Source organism: Nelumbo lutea, chromosome 1, assembly GCF_056320005.1.
Source record: "Nelumbo lutea isolate HS-2025 chromosome 1, American lotus-T2T, whole genome shotgun sequence".
Classification (NCBI taxonomy): Eukaryota; Viridiplantae; Streptophyta; class Magnoliopsida; order Proteales; family Nelumbonaceae; genus Nelumbo; species Nelumbo lutea.
Window position 1 is genome coordinate 74,218,253 of NC_142684.1, and position 25,702 is coordinate 74,243,954.

Below are 25,702 nucleotides of genomic sequence, written 5' to 3' on the forward strand. Positions count from 1 at the left end.
AAACAAAACTAGGCTTGATGAAAGATGTGTGTCCAATCACACACAACAGGGAAGTAACAAAACCCAACAAAAAGAAAACTAGACAAAGGTTGTGAACTGATAATAGTCCAAAAAAGGTAAGTTTCCTAGACTGTCGAATAAGAATAAGGGCAGAACACCCTTCAAATGTAATCCGAACTAGAAACAAATCTTAAATCTATATAAATCTAACCTATGCATCCTCATATCAAAAGTTTCATAGTGATTGAAGTAGTTATTTAAGAGAAAGAGAGAAAATCCTACTGCTGACAACAATCTTCCAAAAAAAGAACAAGAAACTTGTGTTGATTAGTACAACTAGAGAGATCCAAAAGATGGGTCGATCCCACAAAACAAGACAGAGATAATACTTGGTCTTATACTTGGTCTGATACTCCAAATTTTTAAATCTAAATCTCAATCAAGCACTTTAAAACCAAAGGGACTGGTTAAACCATGAACGAGAACCAATTTCAATAGTTAGAAGTTGGAACTTGCAATTCTTTTAAAAACATTAATTGTACTCATCCAACCATTAAAGACTCTACTTGTGAAATTGATGAGTTTATTGTGTTCGGTCATAATCAAATTGAATTGGGATTTGGATCAGAACTAAATCTATAATAAACAAACTGTGGATAGGATTAGACATAAAGTTATCAATAGGAACATAGGAGTAGCCCCAATGGATGATAAAATGAGAGAGAATAGACTAAGATGGTTTGGGCGTTTGCATTAAAGACCACCAACTGTGCCAGTTAGAATTGATTTGTTGCACACTGAAGGAGTTAAAAGAACTTGAAATAGATTAAAAAGGACATAATTAATAGTAATAAGAAATTATTTAAGCACTAATAACTTATCAGTGGATATGGCTTCAAATAGAATAGATTGACGAAACAAAATTCATGTAGTCAACCCCATATAATTGAGATAAGGCATGGATAATGATGATAATTAATAATCATATTTAGTACTGTACCTTAAATAATTACATTCATCTGCTCATCATCATATACACCTGAATCGTCCAATGACCTGCTTAATTATCCATAATCCAACTCCTAAATGAACACAAAGTGAACCCAGAACCAAATTTTCTTTCTTTTTTTTTTTCCTTTAGGCTATATTTGGTATAAAGGAAAATATAGGGAAAAAAAGGGAAAGCTAGGGAAATCTGTACAAAGTTTGTAAAGGTTTCCCTACATTTCTCTTCCTTTCCCTACCTTTGTCAAACCAAACGCAGCCTTAAGGAAACTCAATTGTTATAAAAGACTCATTCCATGATTTCATAGCTTTATTTGGGTAAGGGATAGGAAATCCATCTCATGAACGCCCAAGAATGCGGAATAAAGGGGGCGGATTTAAAAAAATTTTCTTTCCCTTCAACTAGGAATCGAATTCCCTATTTCGAAAATCATATTTCCAATGATCATTCTTGAACCATAAACTGAACTAGATCTGAACCAAAAGGAGGAGAGAGAGATAATACCTGATGCAGAGAAATAATATCCCTCAGTGGAGGTGTTCACGCACAAGGTAGAAACCAAAATCTGCTCCCACTGAAGATGGCGCTGTGCAAGGTGGAGCAGAATCAACAGTGTCCTTCCTAAGAACTTGATTCTTCCCAAGAATCACCTAGACAGCTTGTGAATACAACTCCTACCAATCTTTTCTCCAAAAGATTGGAATCAAAATCCAATCTTGATTTCTCCCAAACAATGGAGATCGAACTGCTATAGACGGCGGCTGCAGGAAGGAGGCGGCTAGAGAGTATTTGTAGGGTGCAGAATTCTCTCTTCTGTGATCTCAACTCTAAAGACAAGACAGTTGGTTGTCTGTTGTGATGTTGTCGAAAGGTTGCCGCCCCCTCTTCCTTTTATAGACTTAAAGGGATCAACTCCTAATCCCATTATGAGTTGCTAACCCAAACCATATCTAGATTAGAAGCCCCTTTAAGATAAGGGATAATCCTTATCTTATCTGCAGATTAGATCAGCCAGTCCATAATCTAATTAAGAATTTCCAAATCTAAATCTCATTTAGATCTTGGACTCTCTGAGTGGATAGGGTGTGGGCCCAATCCTATCAATTGATCTTATCTCAGAATTCACCCCTTAAAGACTAATCAAATTAGCCTAATTCGAAATGGGCTTAAGGTCCATTTAGAGTTATGTATTCATTAAGCCTTCCAAACTTCTACCCAGTTGGGCTTTCTTGTATGGCGTGGGACCCAAACATTGATCTACACATCATCCACATGGGTTCAGCCCAGCCTTTGTTACAAGGCCTGGCCGAATACACTGTTATGGATAGTGCACCCACTGAAACCCATCAGATGGGCTCTATGGGCCCAACACTTACTCTAAGTGGTCCCTGAGCCAATCCACAATATAACACCCAAGGGCTGTGGGCAGATGCAAGATTAGCCCATCAGGTATTATCCTCAATGGCCTTATACTTAACCTCTTAGCCCATAATGATCATACACTGCCCGACAAGAGAGGACCACTCCCTCGACTACAAGGAACAGTGTTGCACTCTCTCAAGTATGGATCCCGGGAATTAAAACCTTTTGCAAATCATTTCGAAACCATAATATATATACTTTTATATCTCATATAAAATATATTTTGCAAAATAAATCTCAACGATTGAAATCGGTTGCCGGCAGTCTGTATGTAGATGACATTCTACTCATCGGGAATGATGTAGGAATGTTGACTACGGTGAAAGTATGTCTTTCACAGGGTTCATCCAGATTCTACTCGAAGTCAAACGATTTGACAACAGTCAAAACGGATGTTCCAACTTCTAGAAGCTTGCTTAAGTCCATAAATGGATCTATTAAGTTTACATACCATGTTTTCCTAACCCGCAACTGTGAAGCCTTGCGGCTGCTGCATATAGATATTTTCAGTAAGATCTCCATTCAGGAATGCAATTTTGACATCCATTTGCCAAATCTCATAATCATGGTATGCTGCTACAGCTAGCAGGATCCTAATGGATTTAAGCATGGCCACAGGCGAAAAGGTTTCCTCATTATCGATGACCTCTTTCTAAGTGTACCCTTTCGCCACCAAACGAGCTTTGAAAGTCTCAACTCTACCATCGGGGCCCTTCTTCCTCTTGTAAATCCATTTGCAACCGATTGCTTTTACCCCGGAGGGCGGATCTACTAGAGTCCAGACTCCATTGGTATCCATTGAATCCATCTCTGCTCTCATGGCCTCCACCCACTTCTGGGAATCTATGTCCAACATAGCCTCTGCATAAGTCACGGGATCCTCCTCACTAGTCAAGGTTTCCACTAGGTAACTATCCTGGTCATAACCATAACGGACTGGTGGCCTGGATACCCGAGTGGATCTTCTAGGTTGGTCACTACCTGGAACTTGTGGGACATCTCCCACTACTCCTGAGCTCTCCTCATCAAGAACAATTTCCTGACGATGGGTGTCCAGGATATAATCGGTTTCCAAGAATTGAGCATTTCGACTGCAGAACACTTTCTGCTCACTTGGGTCATAGAAAATGTAACCTATAGAGCCTTTTGGGTAGCCTACAAATAGGCAATGACTGGTCTTGGATTCCAACTTGTCTACACTCGTTCTTTTAATGTGTGCTCGACAACCCCAAATCTTCAAGTGTCTGACACTTGGTTTCTTTCCGGTCCAAAGTTCATTCGGAGTGTTCGGAACTAATTTGTTTGGAACCCGATTCAGCACGTAGATCACAGTCTCTAATGCATAACCCCAAAAGGATGTGGGTAACTCTGAGTGTATGAGAAGTGACCGGACCATATCCAATAAGGTCGTATTCCTCCTCTCTGAAACACCGTTAAGTTGTAGTGTAGCAGGAGGAGCTAATTGTGATACTATCCCATTGTCCTTTAAGTAGTCCCTGAACTCGTCAGAGAGATACTCGCCACCTCGATCAGATCAAAGGGCTTTAATTTTCTCTCCAACTGTTTCTCGACCTCTTGTCTAAACTCTTTGAACTTTTCAAAGGATTCAGACTGATGTCTCATTAGGTACACGTAACCATATCGTGAGAAATCATTTGTAAAGGTGATGAAATACACGTGTTGATTCCATGTCGTAACAATCAGGGGACCACATACATCAGCATGTATTAGGTCAAGTGTGCCGGTACATCTTTCAGGCTTACCGTTAAATGGCCATTTCATCATCTTGCCTTGTAGGCAAGGCTCACAGGTGGAAAGATCTTCTACAGTTAGAAAATCTAAAAGACCATCCTTTACCAACCTTGTGATTCGGTGAACACCGATGTGGCCAAGTCAGTAATGCCACAGACACATGGGATTAACTGTATCACAGACTCTCTTCTTGGGGATTTCAGCCGATGTAGTTTTGGTTATGTTAGTTTCTAGAGAAGGGTGTAGAACATAGAAACCGTTTTCCAGTTCCCCGTATGTGATGAATTTGTTATTTCTTTTAATAGTAATTGTATTACTAAAGAAGACAGAATAACCATCTGCACACAGTTTTCAAACAGAAATCAAAGTTCTTCTTGAGTTTTGTACATAAAGACAATCTTTTATTACAACTTTTTCTTCTCTAAAAATTAACTCCACGGTTTCTATTGCCGCGGCAGCAACAGTTGCAGTAGTCCCCAAGTAGAGAGTGGCTTCACCTTCACTCAGCCTTCTGCTTACCTTGAACCCCTGCAGTGAGTTAAACGCATGAGTTGAAGCCCCGGAGTCAATACACCAAGACGTAGAAGCTACCAATAAATTGGTTTCTATTACACAAGTTTCAAAATTACCTTTCTTGAATTCCAGGTAGGCAGGACAATTTCATTTCCAGTGGCCAGTCTTTGTGTAGAAGTGACATGCATCCGATGCTTTGTCTTTCTTCTACCTTTTGCCCTTGGTAGCTTTCTTTTGAGGCTTCTTTGCCTTCCTCTTTCTCTTGCCCGTTTTGCTAGCTTCAACATGCATAGCTACAGGCTCATCCTTTTTAATCAGTTCTTCAGCTCTTTGCAACATATTGCTGATTTCTTGCAAGCTGACATTCAGCTTGTTCATGTTATAGTTCATGATGAACGGATTAAAGGAAGGAGGCAAAGAATTAAGGATAGCATCTATCTAGGTTGCGAGGTCCAGCCCGGATCCAAGAGCCTCCAGTTCGTTGATGTAACCCATCATCTGAAGACAATGATCGTGAACTTGTTGGCCCTTGGACATTTGAGTGGTCATGAACTGTTTCAAGACCTTTTGCCGAGTAGAACGATTTTGCTCTTCATACATCATCCTCAGGCTGTCCAATATGTCCTTGGCAAGTTCGATCTGATCGAACAGCCTCTGTATTGAGTTGTCCAAGGAGGCGATGATGTAACACCGGGCTAGGGAGTTTTTCTCCTCCCATTCCTGATAGTCTCTCCTTCGGGCCTCAGAAGCCCTGTCTCCTGGACGCTCTGGGGCAGGATTCTTTGCCACTTTGTCTAGCTTTTCTAAAGCTAGGACCAGCATAAGGTTCCTATACCAGTCGGTGTAGTTTGGGCCCTTAAGCTTGTTGTCATTAAGAAGCTTTGCAAAAGATCCATTTGCCATTTTCTGAAAAAAGCAAACATCAGTCCACAACCTAATTTGATTCATTTTCATTTAATAGATATGGCTTTTAATCTACAATCCATTTCCATTTATTCATCTCTGAGATTTCCCTCCTTTCTCAGTGACGGAGACTACGGGTTGTCTCTAGAAATGTGGGAAATCACATAGGGTGCATGGAGCCAACTGTTTCAGCTGCATAACCCCACCACCTTTCTGTGAAGGATCATATCCATTCATCATATGAGTTTTCCCTTTGACCTCTGTCAGACAAGGTTCAGAGCCATTTTCATTTAAACCTTTCTGTCCAGTGAGTGCTCACCCATCATATTCGTGAACGCCAAAGTACCGTGAGAGAGTTCCCATTTTGTGATGAAGCCCCTCCCACATCGGTCTATGATGCACCTATCATCTTATGAAACACTCAAACAAGCCCAACAGCAAATGGATAGCCCATTTTCTGGTGCGTCTCCCCATTACTGAATGACCCATCCTCATGCTAATGATGGAAGGCCTTTAGAGAGTTCATCATATGAACCTCCCTATCACTTGCACTCATATTAGCTGGAGGGAACAAATAATTACGCCCTAGTTTGATTTAGGTCAAACCAAAGTGGCTCCCACTGACTTTCATAAAGACAGATTCCGGTGGGCCTTAAATCGGATAGGGTTCCGCACGTAACCTCTCGATGAGGTGTGGGGCCCACCACTGAGGGAGGTCATCCAATGACCCAAAGGGACACCATGGCAATGATGTGCATTCAGCCATGGTGTGCGCAAGAGACACTGTCGAATGAGCATGGGCCAAGCACTTATGGCCCATGCACGCAGCACATCACACATCCATACATCTCATGCAGGGATAAATTGATCCAATCAATTAATTATTTGTAAGGCCCGTTGGAAGCCCGTTAAAATTCCATAATATTAACCATTAATATTATCTAGGTATATGGGCTGAATTAGGGTTACCCAGTTCGCCCATATAGCTTTATCCTTAAAAATGGGCTTTTGTAGTTTTAACTATTTAAAACTGAGCCTTTACAGGTTGGGCCGAATTAACCATTTAATTAAATATCAATCCTTAGGCCCATTAGTGGGAAAATTAGGGCTGACTTTCAGCCTTGATTAAACCCTAGATTTGGTCCAAACATTTTGAACCAATCTTGGTCCGAATGGGTCTAGGGTTTGATTTTTAATTAAATCCTTAATTCAAGAAAATAATCTGAAATTAAATCACTGATAAAAGAAAAATAATAATCAGTTAATCAGGGCTGTTCGCACACTCCATCCTACAAAACAGAGCTTAGATCACAGATTGCAGTTTCTCAAAATGTAAATCGCAGATAGTAAATCTCCCATCTGCGAAATCTCCTTCTCTGCACCGCCATCTTCGATCCAAAAATAAAATTAAATAGAAATCTTATTTCTATTAATTATTACATCAGATCGAATGCCTATACATTGAGTCTAAAAATAAAAAAAAAATTTACAGACCAATTGTAATAAATAAATTCAATAAACTACAAATCTTGTAGTTCTCCCTGCGCAAACCAAGATTTGGATCTCCTCTTGTACTAACAGCCCATAAATCAAGAAAATTATAAAGAACTATTCTAAATAATAATCAGATTTATTTAAAATTAATTTCAGATTATTTGCCCATCTATTTTGGGAACAAATTTCCCAAAACCAATATCTGCGCAAATTGGGTAGAATGCCTTCTCCCTATTTGCGCAGGTTCAGATCTGAAACAGAATGATTCAAGATTTGAACCATGGCTCTGATACCACTGAAGGGATAGGAAATCCATCACATGGATGCCCAAGATTGCAGAATAAAGGGGGTGAATTTCAAAAATTTTTCTTTCCCTTCAACTGGGAATCGAATTCCCTATTTAGAAAATCATATTTTCAAAGATCATTCTTGAACCATAAACTGAACCAGATCTGAACCCAAAGGAGGAGAGAGAGATAATACATAATGCAGAGAAATAATATCCCTCAATGGAGGTGTTCACGCCCAAGGTAGAAACCAAAATCTGCTCCCACTGAAGATGGCGCAATGCAAGGTGGAGCAGAATCAGCAGTATCCTTCCTAAGAACTTGATTCTTCCCAAAAATCACCTGGACGGTTTGTGAATACAACTCCTACCAATCTTTTCTCCAAAAGATTGGAATCAAGATCCAATATTGATTTCTCCCAAGCAATGGAGATCGAACTGCTTTAGGCGGCAACTACAAGAAGGAAGCGGCTAAAGTGTATTTGCAGGGTGCAAAATTCTCTCTTCTGTGATCTCATCTCTGAACACAAGACAGTTGGTTGTCTGTTGTGATGTTGTCTAAAGGTTGCCGCCCCCTCTTCCTTTTATAGACTTAAAGGGATCAGCTCCTAATCCCATTAGAAGTTGCTAACCCAAATCATATTTGAATTAGAAGTCCCTTTAAGATAAGGGATAATCCTTATCTTAACTGCAGATTAGATCAGCCAGTTCCTAATCTAATTAGGAAGTTTCCAAATCTAAATCTCATTTAGATCTTGGACTCTCTGAGTGGATAGGGTATGGGCCCAATCCTATCAGCTGATCTTATCTCAGAATTCGCCCCTTAAAGACTAATCAAATTAGCCTAGTTCGAAATGGGCTTAAGGCCCATTTAGGGTTATGTATTCATTAAGCCTTCCAAACTGCTACCTAGTTGGGCTTCCTTGTATGGCGTGGGACCCAAACATTGATCTACACATCAGCCACATGGGTTCAGCTCAGCCTTTGTTACAAGGCCTGGCCGAATACACTGTTATGGACAGTGCACTCCCTGAAACCCATCAAATGGGCTCTATGGGCCCAACACTTACTCTAAGTGGTCCCTGGGCCAAGCCACTTTATAACACCCAGGGACTGCGGGCAGATGCAAGATTAGCCCATCAGGTATTTTCCTCAATGGTCTTATACTTAACCTCTCAGCCTTTAATGATCATACACTGCTCGGCAAGAGAGGACCTCTCCCTCAACTGCAAGGAACAGTGTTGCACTCTCTCAAGTATGGATCCCGGGAATTAAAACCTTTTGCAAATCATTTCGAAACCATAATATATATACTTTTATATCTCATATAAAATATATTTTGCAAAACAAATCTCAACGATTGAAATCGACTGTCGGCAGTCTTGGTTTCCATTAGTGAAAGTGCATCCCCAATCATTACATTTGTCCGACAAAGGGGTTGATCCTGTCATTATGATCACCCACTCAGATGAATTCTCAAACTGTCCCAACATACCCAGGTTTTGACCCCCGCTAAGGATCTCACTGATTGGTACATCAAAGATAGCCCAATCCGACACCTAGTGCAGTATCATAATCGAGTCTAGGGGTCGGGTGTAACTTTCCAGTTTTACACATCAATCTCCAAAGTCCAGGGCAATACTAGAAATCTGGTCCAGTTCAAATATTCAATTAATCTCACACTGTATGTGCCTAGGGTCTCACCCTGGTAGCTGAGACAAACCACCCCAACCGACTTGGTGGCACCACAGTGTCAGCCTTGTCAGGATAGGTCTCCCCAAACCGACCCACTGGCTGTGAACATTCTAAACTAACACGAGTCTCATTAAGTATCCAGTTTATGGGTATTACACATAAACATACCAAAGGAACATGAATCAAATATGCACTTTTATTCATTTATAATAAAATCATAAAGTACATCATTTTGATTGAAGCTAAGGGCATACAAAACTATCTAACAGGACAAAAAGAATATGGCATCACTAATAAATTTTCTTTACAAGCAAATCCAAGTAAAACCACCTTAAGTGTAAAATAACTCAAGCAACAACAAATAATAAATTAAAAAGAATATGGATTTGCTTCTCATAAAACCATCCTCACAGCCCCTTTCAGCTGTGCATTAGAAATATCTCATTATTAATAAAATCATACAGATATGAAAATGTTCCCAATGCACAGGTAAAGGGACGGAGAAAGTTATGAAAATGGTTTTGTTAGGAAAAAATTAATCAGAATTCAAATAAAATCCGTGATAGCACACAATAATTATTTTCCATGAACCATCTATCAATATGCTATCACTTACTAGTCTTCTATAGTTTCCACCCGTTCCTCTGCAATTAACATAACACATCTTTTTTTTTTTTTTTTATTATTATTATTATTATTATTTTCTTAATTGACTTGCAAATTGACTCAGGCACTCTGTCTCAGCTGATGGAGTCATTAATTCTGCAATTAATTACTGAGTTATTTGTTCAGTAATAAGAGGTTGTGCTTGGGCATGTAAATGAAACTCCATCGAGCTTGGCATTGATTTACGTCCACATACATACTTAAAAGTCAAGTCATAGGCTCATAGCTGAAACCTGAAGAACAATAATTATCGATCATATCTGAGAATAATTGAAGGTTGATGGAAGACATCATTTCATAGAGGTATATTTTGCGCAGGTTTTATACTAAATTAAATTAATTAAAACACCACTCTTGACTTTTAACTTGTTTAAAGAGAAGTACTGGCCGAGCCCCTAGCAGATAGGATCGTATTTCATACATAATTCAGTCCCACGAATTACAACAAACATTTGACCACCTGAATATTAAATTTTTGTCCAATACATACACCTTCACAAATTGCAATTATTTTTTATAAATAAATAAATATATGTACAATGTGTTTAACATATGGCATCTGTGTATTTCTTAAATTAAAATAAATAAATAAAGAAGTTTGAAAGTTTCTATCACTAATCAAAGCTACTAGAATATGAAGCTAGCTAATGACCACAGAATTACCTCATAAAGGAAAAAGAAAAAAAAAATAATGGCATATATTTAACCAACTTGTCCTTCTAAGCCCATGTTTGAGATTTTATTTATTTTTAAGTACTCGTTTGAACAAGTATTTGTTTGAGACCGGCCCACATCAATAAACACTTATTTGCATTTCGTAAATAAGCCCCAATAAGTATTTATTCATAGAATTATAAGCCCGTTCTAAATAAACAATCAAGAAGGTACTTATTTTTAAACACTTGGCCTATCATGTAATTTTTAAAATACCCATATTACCCCATTTGAAAGAATCACTTTTTTACCAAACAATATATTAATAAGTACTTTTCTGATAGATTAACAAGCACTTCCAGACATGGGTTAAGAAGCATTTAACTTGCCACAATAAAAAACATTTAAACAGCAAGAATCTCTATCCATCTACCCATTAGAGATACAGGCCTCATGTATTTAAATAGAACTTTATCATTGGTTTTACAGCCCGTTGAACAGCTAAACCTTGCCCAAGTGCTCCAAATCTCCAACAATTCCGAATCTGCACTTCACAGATTGCTCCTCACAAACATGTTCTGGCCGCACGTCGGCAACCTCTCCCACATTTATATTTATTATTCACATGTGGAGATGTGGCTGTAATATCGGGTTGAAAGCAACATTGTGAGTTGCAAATCCCAATAACCAATTCCTGCGAACTTCATAGTCAAGTACAAAAAGGGAATGAGAAATCTAAATCGTGAATCCTGAAATGTGCTGATATTTTACAGAGGAAACAAAGGCTTCTCCAAAGATTAATAGATTATCCCTTTTACCACTCCGTTTTTTATATCACATATCACATATTAAAAAAAGAACAAAAGAGGTTTTAATTCTTTGTATTTATACTAATGCAGTTGTACGCACAGAAAAAGGTGAAGACGATCTCATCACTCTTCTTTACGCCAGAAAGGCCGAAAACACAAAGTCACAAGCACGAACCCAATGACAAAATCTCAGAGCTAGGCTGCCCGGAAGCATAAAAAGTTAAAGAAAAAGAAAGCAAACAAGCCCCACCAAAAAAGTTGCAGCTCTGAGTGGCAAGAAACTGTTACGAAACCTCTCATCTCAGCTCTACACATCTCGGATTACATCAATGAAGTTCAAGGAAACAAAAAAAAAAAAAAAAAGAAGAAGATCAAACGAAACCCACCGATACCACTCTCTAACTCTAAGTGGCAAGACGACGATAACGATGACGCCTTGTTGGTGTGCTATTCTAAGAAACCGGTTCTGGTGAGAATTGCGTTCCTTACTTTGCTGAGATCTCTTCCCTTGAGTGTCCTTCCAATACCTTCAAACACAGAAAAAGAAGAAATCTGACTCCTCGCCATCTTCTTGGCAATCCATTCATGGGGAGGTATCATCTCATCGTCATCGCCATCATCACTAGCGATAACATTACTTTCCCCATAATCATTAATAAAAGCATTACTGTAACTGTAACTACCACCGTCTGCCCGTGAACCATCCTTGCTGAAGCTATGGCCGCCAGACCCCTTTGAATTCTTCTTGTATGTCTTTGACCAGTCAGGAATGTTTACAGGTGCTGACTGCTGGTGAGCTCTGGCCTCGTGTGTGGCATTATTAGCTGCTCTCGGTATCATTCTTGAAGCAGTGGGAAAGCGCCTTGGTGTTGGACTAGAAACAGAGGACTGATGATCTTTTGGTTTTCTAACCCTGGGACTGGTATCCTTTCTATCTTTCACAACCGCCCAAACATCTTCTTCCTCAAAATCTTCATTTCTGATTGATCTTCCACCACCATCCATGTTGAAAAAGTCATAACCATCCGCCATTAATGATTCACCTAAAGCCCTAAAGTGGTAGTTTCTGATAGACTTCTCAAATGGGTGTTATCTAAAATCCTCAACCTCAGGATATGGGGAACGGAGAGCTAGGTTGTTGTTATCAGGAAAAATATCAAGACAAACGAAATTCCAGAATCTACGTTTCCTTTGATTGAAAACCTCCAAAAACAGCAGGGTAGTGAAAGATTTTTGAAAAGGGTATACTGCAGAGGCCAGACCCCAAATCCACACAGAGTAAAGTAAAGAGAAACTGCAGCCGATTTCGCAGAAGGGTATGTTGCAGAACCCTTAGCCAAACGAAGGAAAGGAAATGGTTGTGAAATCCCAGGATATACCTTTCTCCAGCTTGAAAAACTCCAGGAAAAAAGGCATAAGTTTCGACTGGGTATCCTGCAAAATTGAAGAAAAAAATAAATATATAGATTATTTGGGACGTAATTCAAATTCAAAAAAAGAAATGACGAGGGAAGCTGAGGAACCTGGGCCGGATCTGGTTATGGTTGGTCCTCCGCTTTCTCCTGAGGCTGCGAATCTTAAGGAGGTTCAGTTGTGATGGGTTCTTATGCACAAGTGATACGCCCTCGGAAACAGAATGGAGAAGAGAAATCTCAAAGCTAGGTATTTTAAAATTCATTTATTTATGTGGAATTTATAAAATTTCCTTAATTACGTGTCCATCATTGGGGTGTTGGGTCATTAAGCGAACGAAGAACAAAAAAAGAAAATTGTTCTGGTTTTCAACTTTTCGAATATCTTTCACTTTCCGCTGAAAAGCCTGGCTTTTGATTGGAAAAGGTGGAGGGCAGGGATTGGCCAGAGCTGTTTTTACAAATTTCCGTAACCTTATCCAACCGAACTTAAAATCTGTACGGTTTTAATCGTAGGGAGGCAGCTTCAGAGATGCTTCTCTGCTTCTCTTCTTCGGAGCTGGTGTTCATGCCTACATGGAAGTTGATGCTCTCTCATTGAGATACGTAGTGGGTTTCTGGTGATTGTCTTTATCTCTTTCTCCGATAAGAGTTTATTATGCGACGACAGTGCGCGCTCGCTCGATAAAGGATTAGAAAAAGAGACGGGCTGAGGACTGACGGGGGGAGTTGCTCAGATCTCAGGCTCAGAGAGAGAGAGAGAGAGAGAGAGCACGACTGCGTTGGAGAGAGGGAGAAGTCAGTGTGCGGGGATCCAATTGGAGGGTGGATAGGTGGGTGGCAGACCCAGCAAAATAAAAAGTACATGTGGCATGCATATTGAATGTGAACATTCCAACAAATTTTAAAAATAGAACTAAGGGGCGTCTCTTCTTGATCTGGGTGCGGCTATTCTCTTCTTTTTCCCTTTAAGCTTGCCTTCCCTTCTAGGGATGTCAGTGGGTCGGGTTAGGTGATAAACCCGCATTGACCATGTTAGGATCGGTTTCTTTTTTATTGGGGAAACCGGGTCGGGTTTTGGTTTGAAGAGAACCCACACTAACCTGACCTGTTTGACACTGTAGTCTTGAAGATATTAGTGTGTATAATATCAATTAAATATACGTATATTACACAAGAGCTAGGGCGGAATAGGTCAGGTTTGATAGCCCCTATTCATTTAATTGGATTGTGTCGGATTCGGGCTAATGTTGACTCATATCGGGTTAGGGTTTAGGCAAGATCATACCAAACCGGACCCATTGGTATCCTTCTTTCATTGAGGTTTCTACATAGACCATGGTGTATATCGGGTTTGGGTCCTTTTGCTGCACAACTATCCAAGTCTGGCTATATATGTGGAGAGGAATCTGGACTAATCAGTACTTGGGTAGTTGGGCATCTCATCTACGATGGTTGATATTAAAGTTTTTCTAATCATATAATTAAATAAGTATAAATGAAAATAAAAGAGAAAAAGAGTATCTTATCTTATCTTGCACCCTTTGATGGGACCCTACTCCTAATCGGGTACCACATATGGTCCACATGGACATTTGTTAGGTTCTATATTTGACCGGATCTGTCTGCGTATTGGAAGATATGCCAAATCAAAACGAAGAATTGGGAAACGTGCTAACTAAACAAGTTCCAACACCCTACCAACTTATTTTGACACTGCACGTCTTGCTATACGCCTGTACAACTAGGTTCATCATAAAAGTGAGAACAGTCATGTATAAGATGTGCGTGTCAAATGTTGTTAGTAGGATGCTGAATGTTGGGAGATGATCCAGACTCGAAAATGAAAGGACTCCATGATTTCTTTTCTTTTCATAGTCGTTAAGAAAAAAAGTGCATATAATTGTTTTCTTTTTCTTTTTCTTTTTTCCTTATTTGTAGAATGTAAAAGAAAGAATTTTGTATTCATGTTTCGACATTAGTTTTTTTTTTTTTTTTTATATTGAATCACTTGCCTTTACCCCTACTCGGGTTGTATTTCAATTTTCCTTGGTATGGTATAATATATTTTCTAATAACATTAATAACTATTTATAATTGTGGTAAGAGCCAAATAGCGGGGCTGGAAAGAGCATCTTGTTTGGGGACTACCTAGATTACATGTTAACTTAGTTGGTTATTGATGGTGCGCAATCCAAACACTTCTATCTGGCGCTTGCATGGCTCCTGAAAGGTACCTGAGATGGAAAAGATGAGGAATTTCCGAGGGCTTGCCCGGCGGGAACACTCCGACGCTTAAGTTAGAGTTCTATGAAGATGCAAAGAGAGGAAGAAGGCAAAGAGTGCAGATAGTGCGAGTATCAGAAAGTTACCTCTGTCCTTTGGGATTGGGCTACTTATAATAGAACTCTGTCGAATCAGGCCCACCTACCTCTGATAGGGCAGGTATAACCACCACTGTCGTCCAGCCACAGCCGTTACAGCTAGGGCTAAGGTGGCACGGGCGAGGCCGTCGTTGCAGGGTACGTACCTGTCAGGTGTAAGACACCTTCTAAAGGTGGCGAGCACAACACTGTCTGACGAGAGACGTGGTTGCAGTCTACAGGTTTATCAGGTACAGTGGTCGGGCAGGAGGCCTTCCTGTGATGTGCCGAACTGCTCTTCTCCGAGCTACCCTGCAAGTGGCGAGCTACCTGTGGCAAGCTACACCAAGCTGTCTAGCCCGAGGTGTCTCTACCTTGGGGTATCTAGAGGCGGATCGGGGTGTTCCTATTTGGGAGTGGCCTAAAATCCACTAGAAGGAGCTCGGGCATTAGGAAAGGTCAGAGGGTCCCGAGCTCGGGGGTAACTCAGAGCGCCTCAGCCTTGGGAAGGAGGTGCAAGCCACGAGTTGCCAGACTAAACTCGATGAGCCCTTCCCACCGAGTTGTGGTTGCGCTTGCTATGCTGTCATACTGAGTCATCGTTTGAGCAAAGTCATACCCACGTGTACCCGTGCTATGAGGCCGGGCCAAATCACTCTCCATCAGCTATGTTTGGACATTAGTGGGTCCCATGAAAAAACTAAGATTGATTTTCAAGTGGCTCATTTATGTGTGTAAGTATATTCTCCTAAGACTTAGACCTATTCATTTCGAGATCGGCTTCAGTCAGAGCATGGGTCGTTCGAAAAACATCCTTTACAACCTTGCATCGAGAATATCTCCCTACTTCTATACTTTATTTCATGGAGAGATATCCCTAATGCAAGGCTATAATGGTTGTTTGAATGGACTTTGCACTGATTGAATCCGGTCTCATTCATTTCCTCTTAAGGCTAGCACCATTAGGCATTACATCAGCAAAACAGTAAATAAATGCCTAACCTTAGCACTTCTCCCAACGGTAAACGTGCATATAAACGAGGCCTGTTTTTGTAAATCTCTATGCATACCAATCAACATGATGGCTAAATGCTGAAATGGTGCCTAAAATTAAAATTCATTTCAAACAAATATAATTTATATAAACTGTTGATACCCATTTATTGTTTCATCTTGGACTTCAAGGGATTCCCTTCCAATCATATATGTGGTTTACCAAGCTAAGGGTGATCATGGGCGGGAGTGGGGCAAAGCTTAGCACCAGTATAAGAAGGTGCGCAGAAAGCGAGGGCCTCGGGCCTGCGAAAACAAAAAAATGGACCAACCAGAATCTGACCAACTTTAATTTTGAAATCCCTATTTCTGGCGAAGTTTAATTTTAAAAAATTGAAGTGGGAGCTCGGAACTCCATCAACAGAAAAAGTTTTAGTCTGCAATGCAGTACTGGTGACTACTTTATGTATTTAGCAGAGACGACTCACGACTGTGAATGCTATGCTCTCCAGTCTCCACAGAGCTCCAGTGTCAGCTAGCTTAAGGCCTTGTGATCTAAGAGAGTCAGTCCTACTACGACTGCGAGACGGTGCAACAGGTTTTGTGGCAGACGATGTGTCTTCAAGACCATGGAGGAAGTTAAAGTTCTCGTCATGCTCATGCACTGGACGCAGAGGGTTTTGTCAAATTAACGAAACTCAGAGATTAATTTGTAGAACAGTAAAAATTCTAAAACAAATAATCCGACCGATGCACTAATATATCAATTGCCATGATGAAGAGTAATAGAGGTATTGATTTGAAGCCACACAAAATCTTACCCATTTATAAAAATGAAAATGGATGAATCGTCCAACACACCCTGATTTCAGATTTTCAATTTTACCCTCTTAAAATGCTCGAAATGGTCAAGACATCCTCATTTTATATTTACAGGATTGACCCTTTTTAACACGCTCCTCACAGGGTGGTTCCTTTTGAGCATTCCCTCTTTGCCCTTTGTTATTAATTTCCCCCAAACATTGGCTTGAGTATAGCAGAACAGCAGAAGATCTGAAGGACCAGCAAAAAATTATTTGCTGTTTTTTTGGCATTTGACAGAGATGAAGTGCAAAGTATTCCTCTGGTTTGAGTTTAATGGCAGTGAGAAGACCGGCACTGCCCACAGGAATCAAACAAATTTGATTTATTTACAAAAAAAAATAAAAATAAAAACCCTTATTTTCTCTCACGTCCTCATATTCCTTGTTGTTGGAGAGTACAGGCAAATCAATCAAACACCACTAAGACGGTAAATCTCAGTTCAAGACTATTGGTTGGAAAGGACGACTCTGACCCATCAGCTTTGGCTTCAACCATTAGTCGGTAAGTTTACTATGTGGTTGTTTAACACTAATCAAGCGCCATTAGCAATGTTAGGATACATTTCAACGACTATTGGTTGGATAAGACGAATCATGCCCATTGACTTCAGGCATTACTTGGTAAGTTCATGTGTTTATTTAGTCTTGCATGTTCTCGATTTCTTTTTAACAAAAAAAAAAAAAAAATCCAGTTTAATATTAGCTAGCCATTTACCTCATTGTTGGACAATTTTAATATGAAATATTATTTATTTATTGGTTGGAAAGGAATGCATTAATTTGGGGTTGGTGATAGAGCATAGTTCAACGACTATTTTTTTATTGGAAGGGAAAGTTTTAATTTATGGTTGGTGAGCATACAATTTTCCGGCATATATGTTAGCAAGTGTTTTGATCAGCTTATATATAGGTAATTAGTACAAAACAATTTGAGAAAAGGTATTAGTACGAAACAATTTTATCAACTTACTTTGTTGCTTCTGTATTATGCCCATATTATTTACACTCAAATCCTTTGCACTACCATAGTTTTGCATCAGTATAAATTCATATGCATTGCAATCAAATACAGCCTAAGGCTCAGTTTGGAAGGAGTACAAATGCAAATATGTAGAGTGTAAAACCTTATATTTTACATTATTTTGTATATATTTGCATAGTATATATTTGCATTTGTACTCTTTCCAAATTCAGTCTAAAAAACAAATAAAAAATGACAACCAACTGATGATGGCTCTGGTGGTGGGATCTCCAGATATTTATAGCAGAGACTTAGGATCAAATCCCACTGCCAATAAGTGTTGGGGGTTAAGGCCTTAAGGGTATGGGGATGGGCTACCCCTGTTGTGTAACCCAATAACATAAATACCCCAAAAATGATGATATTGTGCTTTTAAACACTTTAAAGGTTAATTCGGTCTTACCAAATTTTTACTCCTACTTCTCAATGTGGACATTTCTGGGGGTATTTCAGTCAATAGAGACTCCAATATTGACATCCAAGGGCAAATTGAAAAATTAAAATAAGTTGACATCATCATTTTTTATAGTTTATCAACATCAAATTAATAGCGAGGTCTATATTTATATAATTTATGTTGAGGAGAAATTTGGAGAGATCAAAGCACAGGGGGAGGTTAAAGGGATTTGTTAGAAAGCATGGGAGTTTTAAATGACTTACACAAATACAAATAAAATGAACAATTAGAAAACTTGTATAAACTACAACCATAAACAAAAAAAAAAAAAATCAGTCATAGAAATAACTTAGGCATGTCATAATAAAATTAAGGGAAAATTTCCGATCATATCCTATACTTTTGGCCTAGTGCCATTTTAGTCCCTAAACTTTAAAATGCAATAGTTCAGGATCCAAATTTTCAAAACGTGTCAATCCAGTACCTGATGTTAACCAGCTGTTAATCAGCCATTAAGTAGCATTTGAAAAAGACACAAATTCCCTTTAAGTGTCATCTAATTTTTTTGATTAACCATTTAAATGTTGACAAAAAATTAATAGTCACAAATCTTGGTGGTCATTTTAGAGACCCCAACTTTCTTGAATAGAAGAGGCAAGGATTTAAGACTGTTAATTTTTTGTCAACATTTGGATGGTTCATAAAGAAAATTACATGACACTTGAAGGGCATTTGTGTCTTTCAAATGTCACTTAACGACTGATTAACAGCTAGCTAACGACATGTACTGAAGTGATACGTTTTGAAAGTTTGGGTACTGAATTGTCACATTTTAAAGTTTGGGGACCAAAAAGGCACTAGGCCCAAAGTATAGGGTACTAATCAGGAATTTTCCCTAAAATTAATTTTGAGATTAGATTTTGCCACTCTTAAATGCAGTTTGGTTGTTGATGATTTGATTCAAGATTCAATGGCAAATGCTAACTTTCCAAAACATGCACTTCCAAGTAGAAAGTGATGGTGCGCAATTTGATGGCTCTCATGTAGTAGGTGACTTAGACGCCGAATCGGAAGCTTACTTTGTCGGTGGCCAATCTGAATTTGACCGAGCTATGTGATTCTACAAGAGAGAGAGTTAGAGTGCCCCGGTTGCTTTTACCCGAGGTAGGCACTCTGATGCTTAAGTCAACAAAGAGTTCTTAGATATTCTTAAGAGATTAGAGAGTACGAGAGCTTAATCGTGCGTACCTCTCGAAGTGGAAATGAGACCTTTATATAGGTGTGAGTGATCTAAGACCAGTTGTAATGGGTCCCTGACTCTCATAGAGTCGTTTCCATTAAGCCACAAGAGAGTAATGACGTCGGTTAAATAATCTGCATAAAGGACTAAGGTCCATCAGATTAACTTTGACGTGCATGATGCGAGTAGGTCGGCCTAACGGTTAACTCATTAACATTCCAGAGAACTCGGTCTGGCAACGGGTCTCTATGACAAGTCAACAAGCATGCCTAGTAGGTCACCGGTACACCTTTCTTAGCTTGATCAATCCCTAAGGTAGGTCGTTCCTTGCTCGGGGGTCCTTCAAGTTGGCCTAGAAGTACCTTACGTCAGCCCTAGCGAGGAGCTACTAGCCAACCTGCTGAAGGTGATCCACTTACTCAGTGTCGGAGTGTCACTTGGAAGCCATGTGTCATGATGCAATTCGAAGAACCAAATTACCCTTCATCAATTGCCCCCCACTACAGCAACGTCAGCTCGGCGAAGGGAGTAGCTCACAATATGGAAATTGGTCTGACTGGTTTGTTAGTTGCCCGGCTCGCCCACTTGATTCGGATTGAGAATAGGTGGGACCATGGAAAATTCAAATTTCAATATTTTGAAAGGGGCACGCTAGATCGACGCGCAAAGTTGAAAATTCAAATAGTCCGCACATGGTGCCGCCTTCTCTGAAGGGATAGGAAATCCATCATATGGACGCCCAAGATTGCGGAATAAAGGGGGCGAATTTCAAAAATTTTTCTTTCCCTTCAACTGGGAATCGAATTCCCTATTTAGAAAATCATATTTTCAAGGATCATTCTTGAACCATAAACTGAACAAGATCTGAACCAAAAGGAGGAGAGAGAGAATACCTGCTACAGAGAAACAATATCTCTCAATGGAGGTGTTCACGCCCAAGGTAGAAACCCAAATTTGCTCCCACTAAAGATGGCGCAGTGCAAGTTAAAGCAGAATCAACAGTGTCCTTCCTAAAAACCTGATTCTTCCTAAGAATCACCTGGATGGCTTGTGAATACAACTCCTACCAATCTTTTCTCCAAAATATTGGAATCAAGATCCAATCTTGATTTCTCCCAAGGAATGGAGATCGAACTGCTATAGGCAGCGGTTGCAGGAAGGAGGCGGCTAAAGAAAATTTGTAGGGAGCAGAATTCTCTCTTCTGTGATCTCAGCTCTGAATACAAGACTTGAGTCTGTTGAATGTTGTGTCTAAAGGCTGCCGCCCCCTCTTCCTTTTATAGACTTGATCAGCTCCTAATCCCATTAGGAGTTGCTAACCCAAATCATATCTACATTATAAGTCCCTTTAAGATAAGGGATATTCCTTATCTTATCTGCAGATTAGATCAACTAGCTCCTAATCTAATTAGAAAGTTTCCAAATCTAAATCTCATTTAAATCTTGGACTCTCTGAGTGGATAGGGTGTGTGCCCAATCCTATAAGCTGATCTTATCTCAGAATTCGCCCTTAAAGACTAATTAAATTTGCCCAGTTCGAAATGGGCTTAAGGCCCATTTAGGGTTATGTATTCATTAAGCCTTCCAAATTGCTGCCCAGTTGGGCTTCCTTGTATGGCGTGGGACCCAAACATTGATCTACACATCAGCCACATGGGTTCAACCCAACCTTTCTTACAAGGCCTGGCCAAATACACTGTTATGGACAGTGCACCCCTGAAACCCATCAGATGGGCTCTATGGGCCCAACACTTACTCTAAGTGGTCCCTGGGCCAAGCCACCTTGTAACACCCAGGGACTGTGGGCAGATGCAAGATTAGCTCATCAGGTATTATCCTCAATGGCCTTACACTTAACCTCTCAGCCCATAATGATCATACACTGCCCGACAAGAGAGGACCCCTCCCTCGGCTGCAACAAACAGTGTTGCACTCTCTCAAGTATGAATCCTGGGAATTAAAACATTTTGCAAATCATTTTGAAACCATAAATATATATATATATACTATTATATCTCATATAAAATATATTTTGCAAAACAAATTTAAACGATTGAAATCGGTTGCCGGCAGTCTTGGTTTCCATTAGTGAGAGTGCATCCCCGATCATTACCTTTGTCCGACAAAGGAGCTGATCCAGTCACTATGATCACCCACTCAGATGAATTCTCAGACTGTCCCAACATACCCTGGTTTTGACTCCCGCTAAGGATCTCACTGATTCGTACATCAAAGACAGTCTAATCTGACACCTAGTGCAGTATTATAATCGAGTCTAGGGGTGTGGTGTAACTTTCCAGTTTTGCCCATCAATCTCCAAGGTCCAGGGCAATATTAGAAATCTGGTCAAGTTCAAAGATTCAATTAATCCCCCACTGTATGTGCCTAGGGTCTCACCCCGGTAGCTGAGACAAGCCACCCCAACCGACTTGGTGGCACCACAGTGTCAGCCTTGTCAGGATAGGTCTCCCCGGACCCACCCACTGACTGTGAACATTCTAAACTAACACGATTCTTATTAAATGTCCAGTTTAAGGGTATTATACAGAAACATACCAAGGGAACATGAATCAAATATGCACTTTTATTCATTTACAATAAATTCATAAAGTACATCATTTTGATTGAAGCTATGGGCATACAAAACTGTCTAACAGCTCCCGCTTGCACTTAGGTCCAATCAGGTACTAGCCAGAGTCCCATGCTTTCCACGTGTTTCTCAAACACTTTCTGTGAAAGTGGCTTAGTCAATGGGTCTACCACATTCTCCGCTGATGCTACCTTTTAATATCATCCTCCCATAGGTCCAGTGTTGTCATACAACAGTGGAATGGGTGATGTGTTGTATTCCAAATTCAAGAATGAACACCTTCATTCAAAAGGCAGCCTCACTTGCGGCAATGCGCTCAGCTTGGGTTGTGGACTATTAATTTGCTACTCAGGACCCCTGTTTGCTGACATTCAAAAAACAACACATGGTCCTATCGTGAAAACATATCCAGATGTAGATATTCTATCATCTAGATCTGACTGGAAATTGGCATCTGTATACTCTTGGATTTGTAGTGAGCAACCATCGAATACTAGACAAAACTCTTTTGTCCTTCAAAGGTACTTAAGTATAATTTTCACAGTAATCTAGTGCTCCTGCCCTAGGTTGGCTTGAAATCTGCTTACTACACTCACTGCCTGAGCATTGTCAGGGCGAGTGCATAGCATGGCATACATGATACTCCTTATGGAAAAGGCATAGGGAACGTCCTTCTTGCCATCAATCTCCTCAGAAGTCTTGGGAGACATCTTCTTGGAGAGAGTGACTCCGTGCCTGAAAAGAACATTTCCTTTCTTGGAGTTTGCATGCTGTATCTATAGAGTCAAAGACCTAGTATATAGGAGGCCTCTCCAAGATCCTTCATGGAGATTTGCTGTGAAAGCCATACTTTCACCGTAGTCAACATTCCTACATCATTCCCAATGAGTAAAATGTCATCTACATACAGAACCAAGAAAATAACCTTATCTCCACTGTACTTTCGGTAAACACAAGGTTCATCCGGATTTTGTTCAAAGTCAAACGATTTGACAATAGAGTCAAAATGGATGTTCCAACTTCTAGAAGTTTGCTTATGTCCATAAATGGATCTATTAAGTTTACATACCATGTTTTCTTGACCCGCAGCTATGAAGCCTTGCGGCTGCTGCATATAGATATTTTTAGTAAGATCTCCATTCAGGAATGCAGTTTTGACATCCATCTGCCAAATCTCATAATCATGGTATGCTGCTACATCCCACATGCGAAAAGGTTTCCTCATAATCGATGCCCTCTTTCTGAGTGTATCCTTTTGCCACCAGACGAGCTTTGAAGGTCTCAACTCTACCATCGGGGCCCTTCTTCCTCTTGTAAATCCATTTGCAACCGATTGCTTTTACCCCGGAGGGCGTATCTACTAGAGTCCAGACTCCATTGGTATCCATTGAGTCCATCTCTACTCTCATGGCCTCCACTCACTTCTGGGAATCTATGTCCAAATAGCTTCCACGTAAGTCACGGGATCCTCCTCACTAGTCAAGGTTTCCACCAGATAACTATCCTGGTCATAACCCTAATGGACTGGTGGCCTGGATACCCAAGTGGATCTTTTAGGTTGGTCACTACCTGGAACTTGTGGGACACCTCCCACTGCTCCTAAGCTCTCCTCATCAAGAACAATTTCCTGACGATGGGTGTCCACGATATAATCGGTCTCCAAGAACTGGGCATTTCGACAGCAGAACACTTTCTGCTCACTTGGGTCATAGAAAAGGTAACCTACAGAGCCTTTTGGGTAGCCTACAAATAGGCAACGACTGGTCTTGGATTCCAACTTGTCTGCACTCGTTCTTTTAACATGTGCTGGACAACCCCAAATCTTCAAGTGTCTGACACTTGGTTTCTTTCCGGTCCAAAGTTCATATGGAGTGTTCGGAACTGATTTGTTTGGAACACGATTCAACACGTAGATCACAATCTCTAATGCGTAACCCCAAAAGGATGTGGGTAACTCTGAGTGTATGAGAAGTGACCGGACCATATCCAATAAGGTCCTATTCCTCTCTCTGAAACACCGTTAAGTTGTGGTGTAGCAGGAGGAGCTAATTGTTATACTATCCCATTGTCCTTTAAGTAGTCCATGAACTCGTCAGAGAGATACTCGCCAACTCGATCAGATCGAAGGGCTTTAATTTCTCTCCCCAACAGTTTCTCGACCCCTTGTCTAAACTCTTTGAAATTTTCAAAGGATTCTGACTTGTATCTCATTAGGTACACGTAACCATATCGTGAGAAATCATCTGTGAAGGTGATGAAATACACGTGTTGATTCCTTGTCCTAACACTCAGGGGACCACATACATCAGTATGTATTAGGTCAAGTGTGCCGGTACATCTTTCAGGCTTACCGTCAAATGGCCGTTTCGTCATCTTGCCTTGTAGGCAAGGCTCACAGGTGGGAAAATCTTCTACAGTTAGAAAATCCAAAGGACCATCTTTTACCAATCTTGTGATTCGGTCAACACCGATGTGGCCAAGTCGGTAATGCCACAGGCACGTAGGATTAACTGTATCGCGGGCTCTCTTCTTGGGGATTTCAGCCGACGTAGTTTCGGTTATGTTAGTTTCTAGAGAATGATGTAGAACATAGAGACCGTTCTCCAGTTCCCCGTATGTGATGAATATATTATTTCTTTTAATAGTAATCGTATTACTAAAGAAGACAGAATAACCATATGCACACAGTTTTGAAACAGAAATCAAATTTCTTCTTAAGTTTTGTACATAAAGACAATCTTTTATTACAACTTTTCCTTCTCTAAAAATTAACTCCACGATTCCTATTCCCGCGGCTGCAACAGTTGTAGTAGTCCCCAAGTACAGAATGACTTCTCCTTCACTTAGCCTTTTGCTTACGTTGAACCCCTGCAGTGAATTACGCACATGAGTTGAAGCCCCGGAGTCAATACACTAGGACGCAGAAGCTACCAATACATTGGTTTCTATAACACAAGTTTCGAAATTACCTTTCTTGGATTCCAGGTGGGCAGGACAATTCTGTTTCCAGTGGCCGGTCTTCTTGCAGAAGTGACAGGCATCCGATGCTTTGTCTTTCTTCTGCCTTTTTCCTTTGGTGGCTTTCTTCTGAGGCTTCTTTGCCCTCCTTTTTCTCTTGCCCGTTTTGCTAGCTTCGACAAGCATAGCTATAGGCTCATCCTTTTTAATCAGCTCTTCAGCTCTTTGCAACATATTGCTGAGCTCTTGCAAGCTGACATTCAACTTGTTCATGTTATGATGAACAGATTAAAGGAAGGAGGCAAAGAATTAATGATAACGTTTTGCGAGGTCCAGCCCGGATCCAAGAGCCTCTAGTTCGTTGATGTAACCCATCATCCGAAGGCAATGGTCGTGAACTTGTTGGCCCTTGGACATTTGAGTGGTCATGAACTACTTCAAGACCTTTTGTCGAGTAGAACGATTATGCTCTTCATACATCGTCCTCAGGCTGTCCATTATGTCCTTAGCATGTTCGATCTGATCAAACTGCTTCTCTATTAGGTTGTCCAAGGAGGCGATGATGTAACACTGAGCTAGGGAATTTTTCTCCTCCCATTCCTGATAGTCTCTCCTTCGGGCCTTAGAAGCCCTGTCTCCAGGACGCTCCGGGACAACATTCTTTG

The 25,702-nt window shown here is 40.3% G+C and overlaps 1 long non-coding RNA gene across 1 annotated transcript; it reads right to left on the reverse strand.

Annotated features, from left to right (window-relative positions):
• Positions 1-11,237: 11,237 nt before the first annotated feature.
• Positions 11,238-13,466, reverse strand: LOC148875373 (uncharacterized). Its single transcript, XR_016098318.1, has 2 exons — positions 12,724-13,466; positions 11,238-12,634 (listed from the first exon to the last, which is right to left on the reverse strand). It is a non-coding gene; the product is annotated as an uncharacterized LOC148875373 (long non-coding RNA).
• Between the last annotated feature and the right edge of the window lie 12,236 nt (positions 13,467-25,702).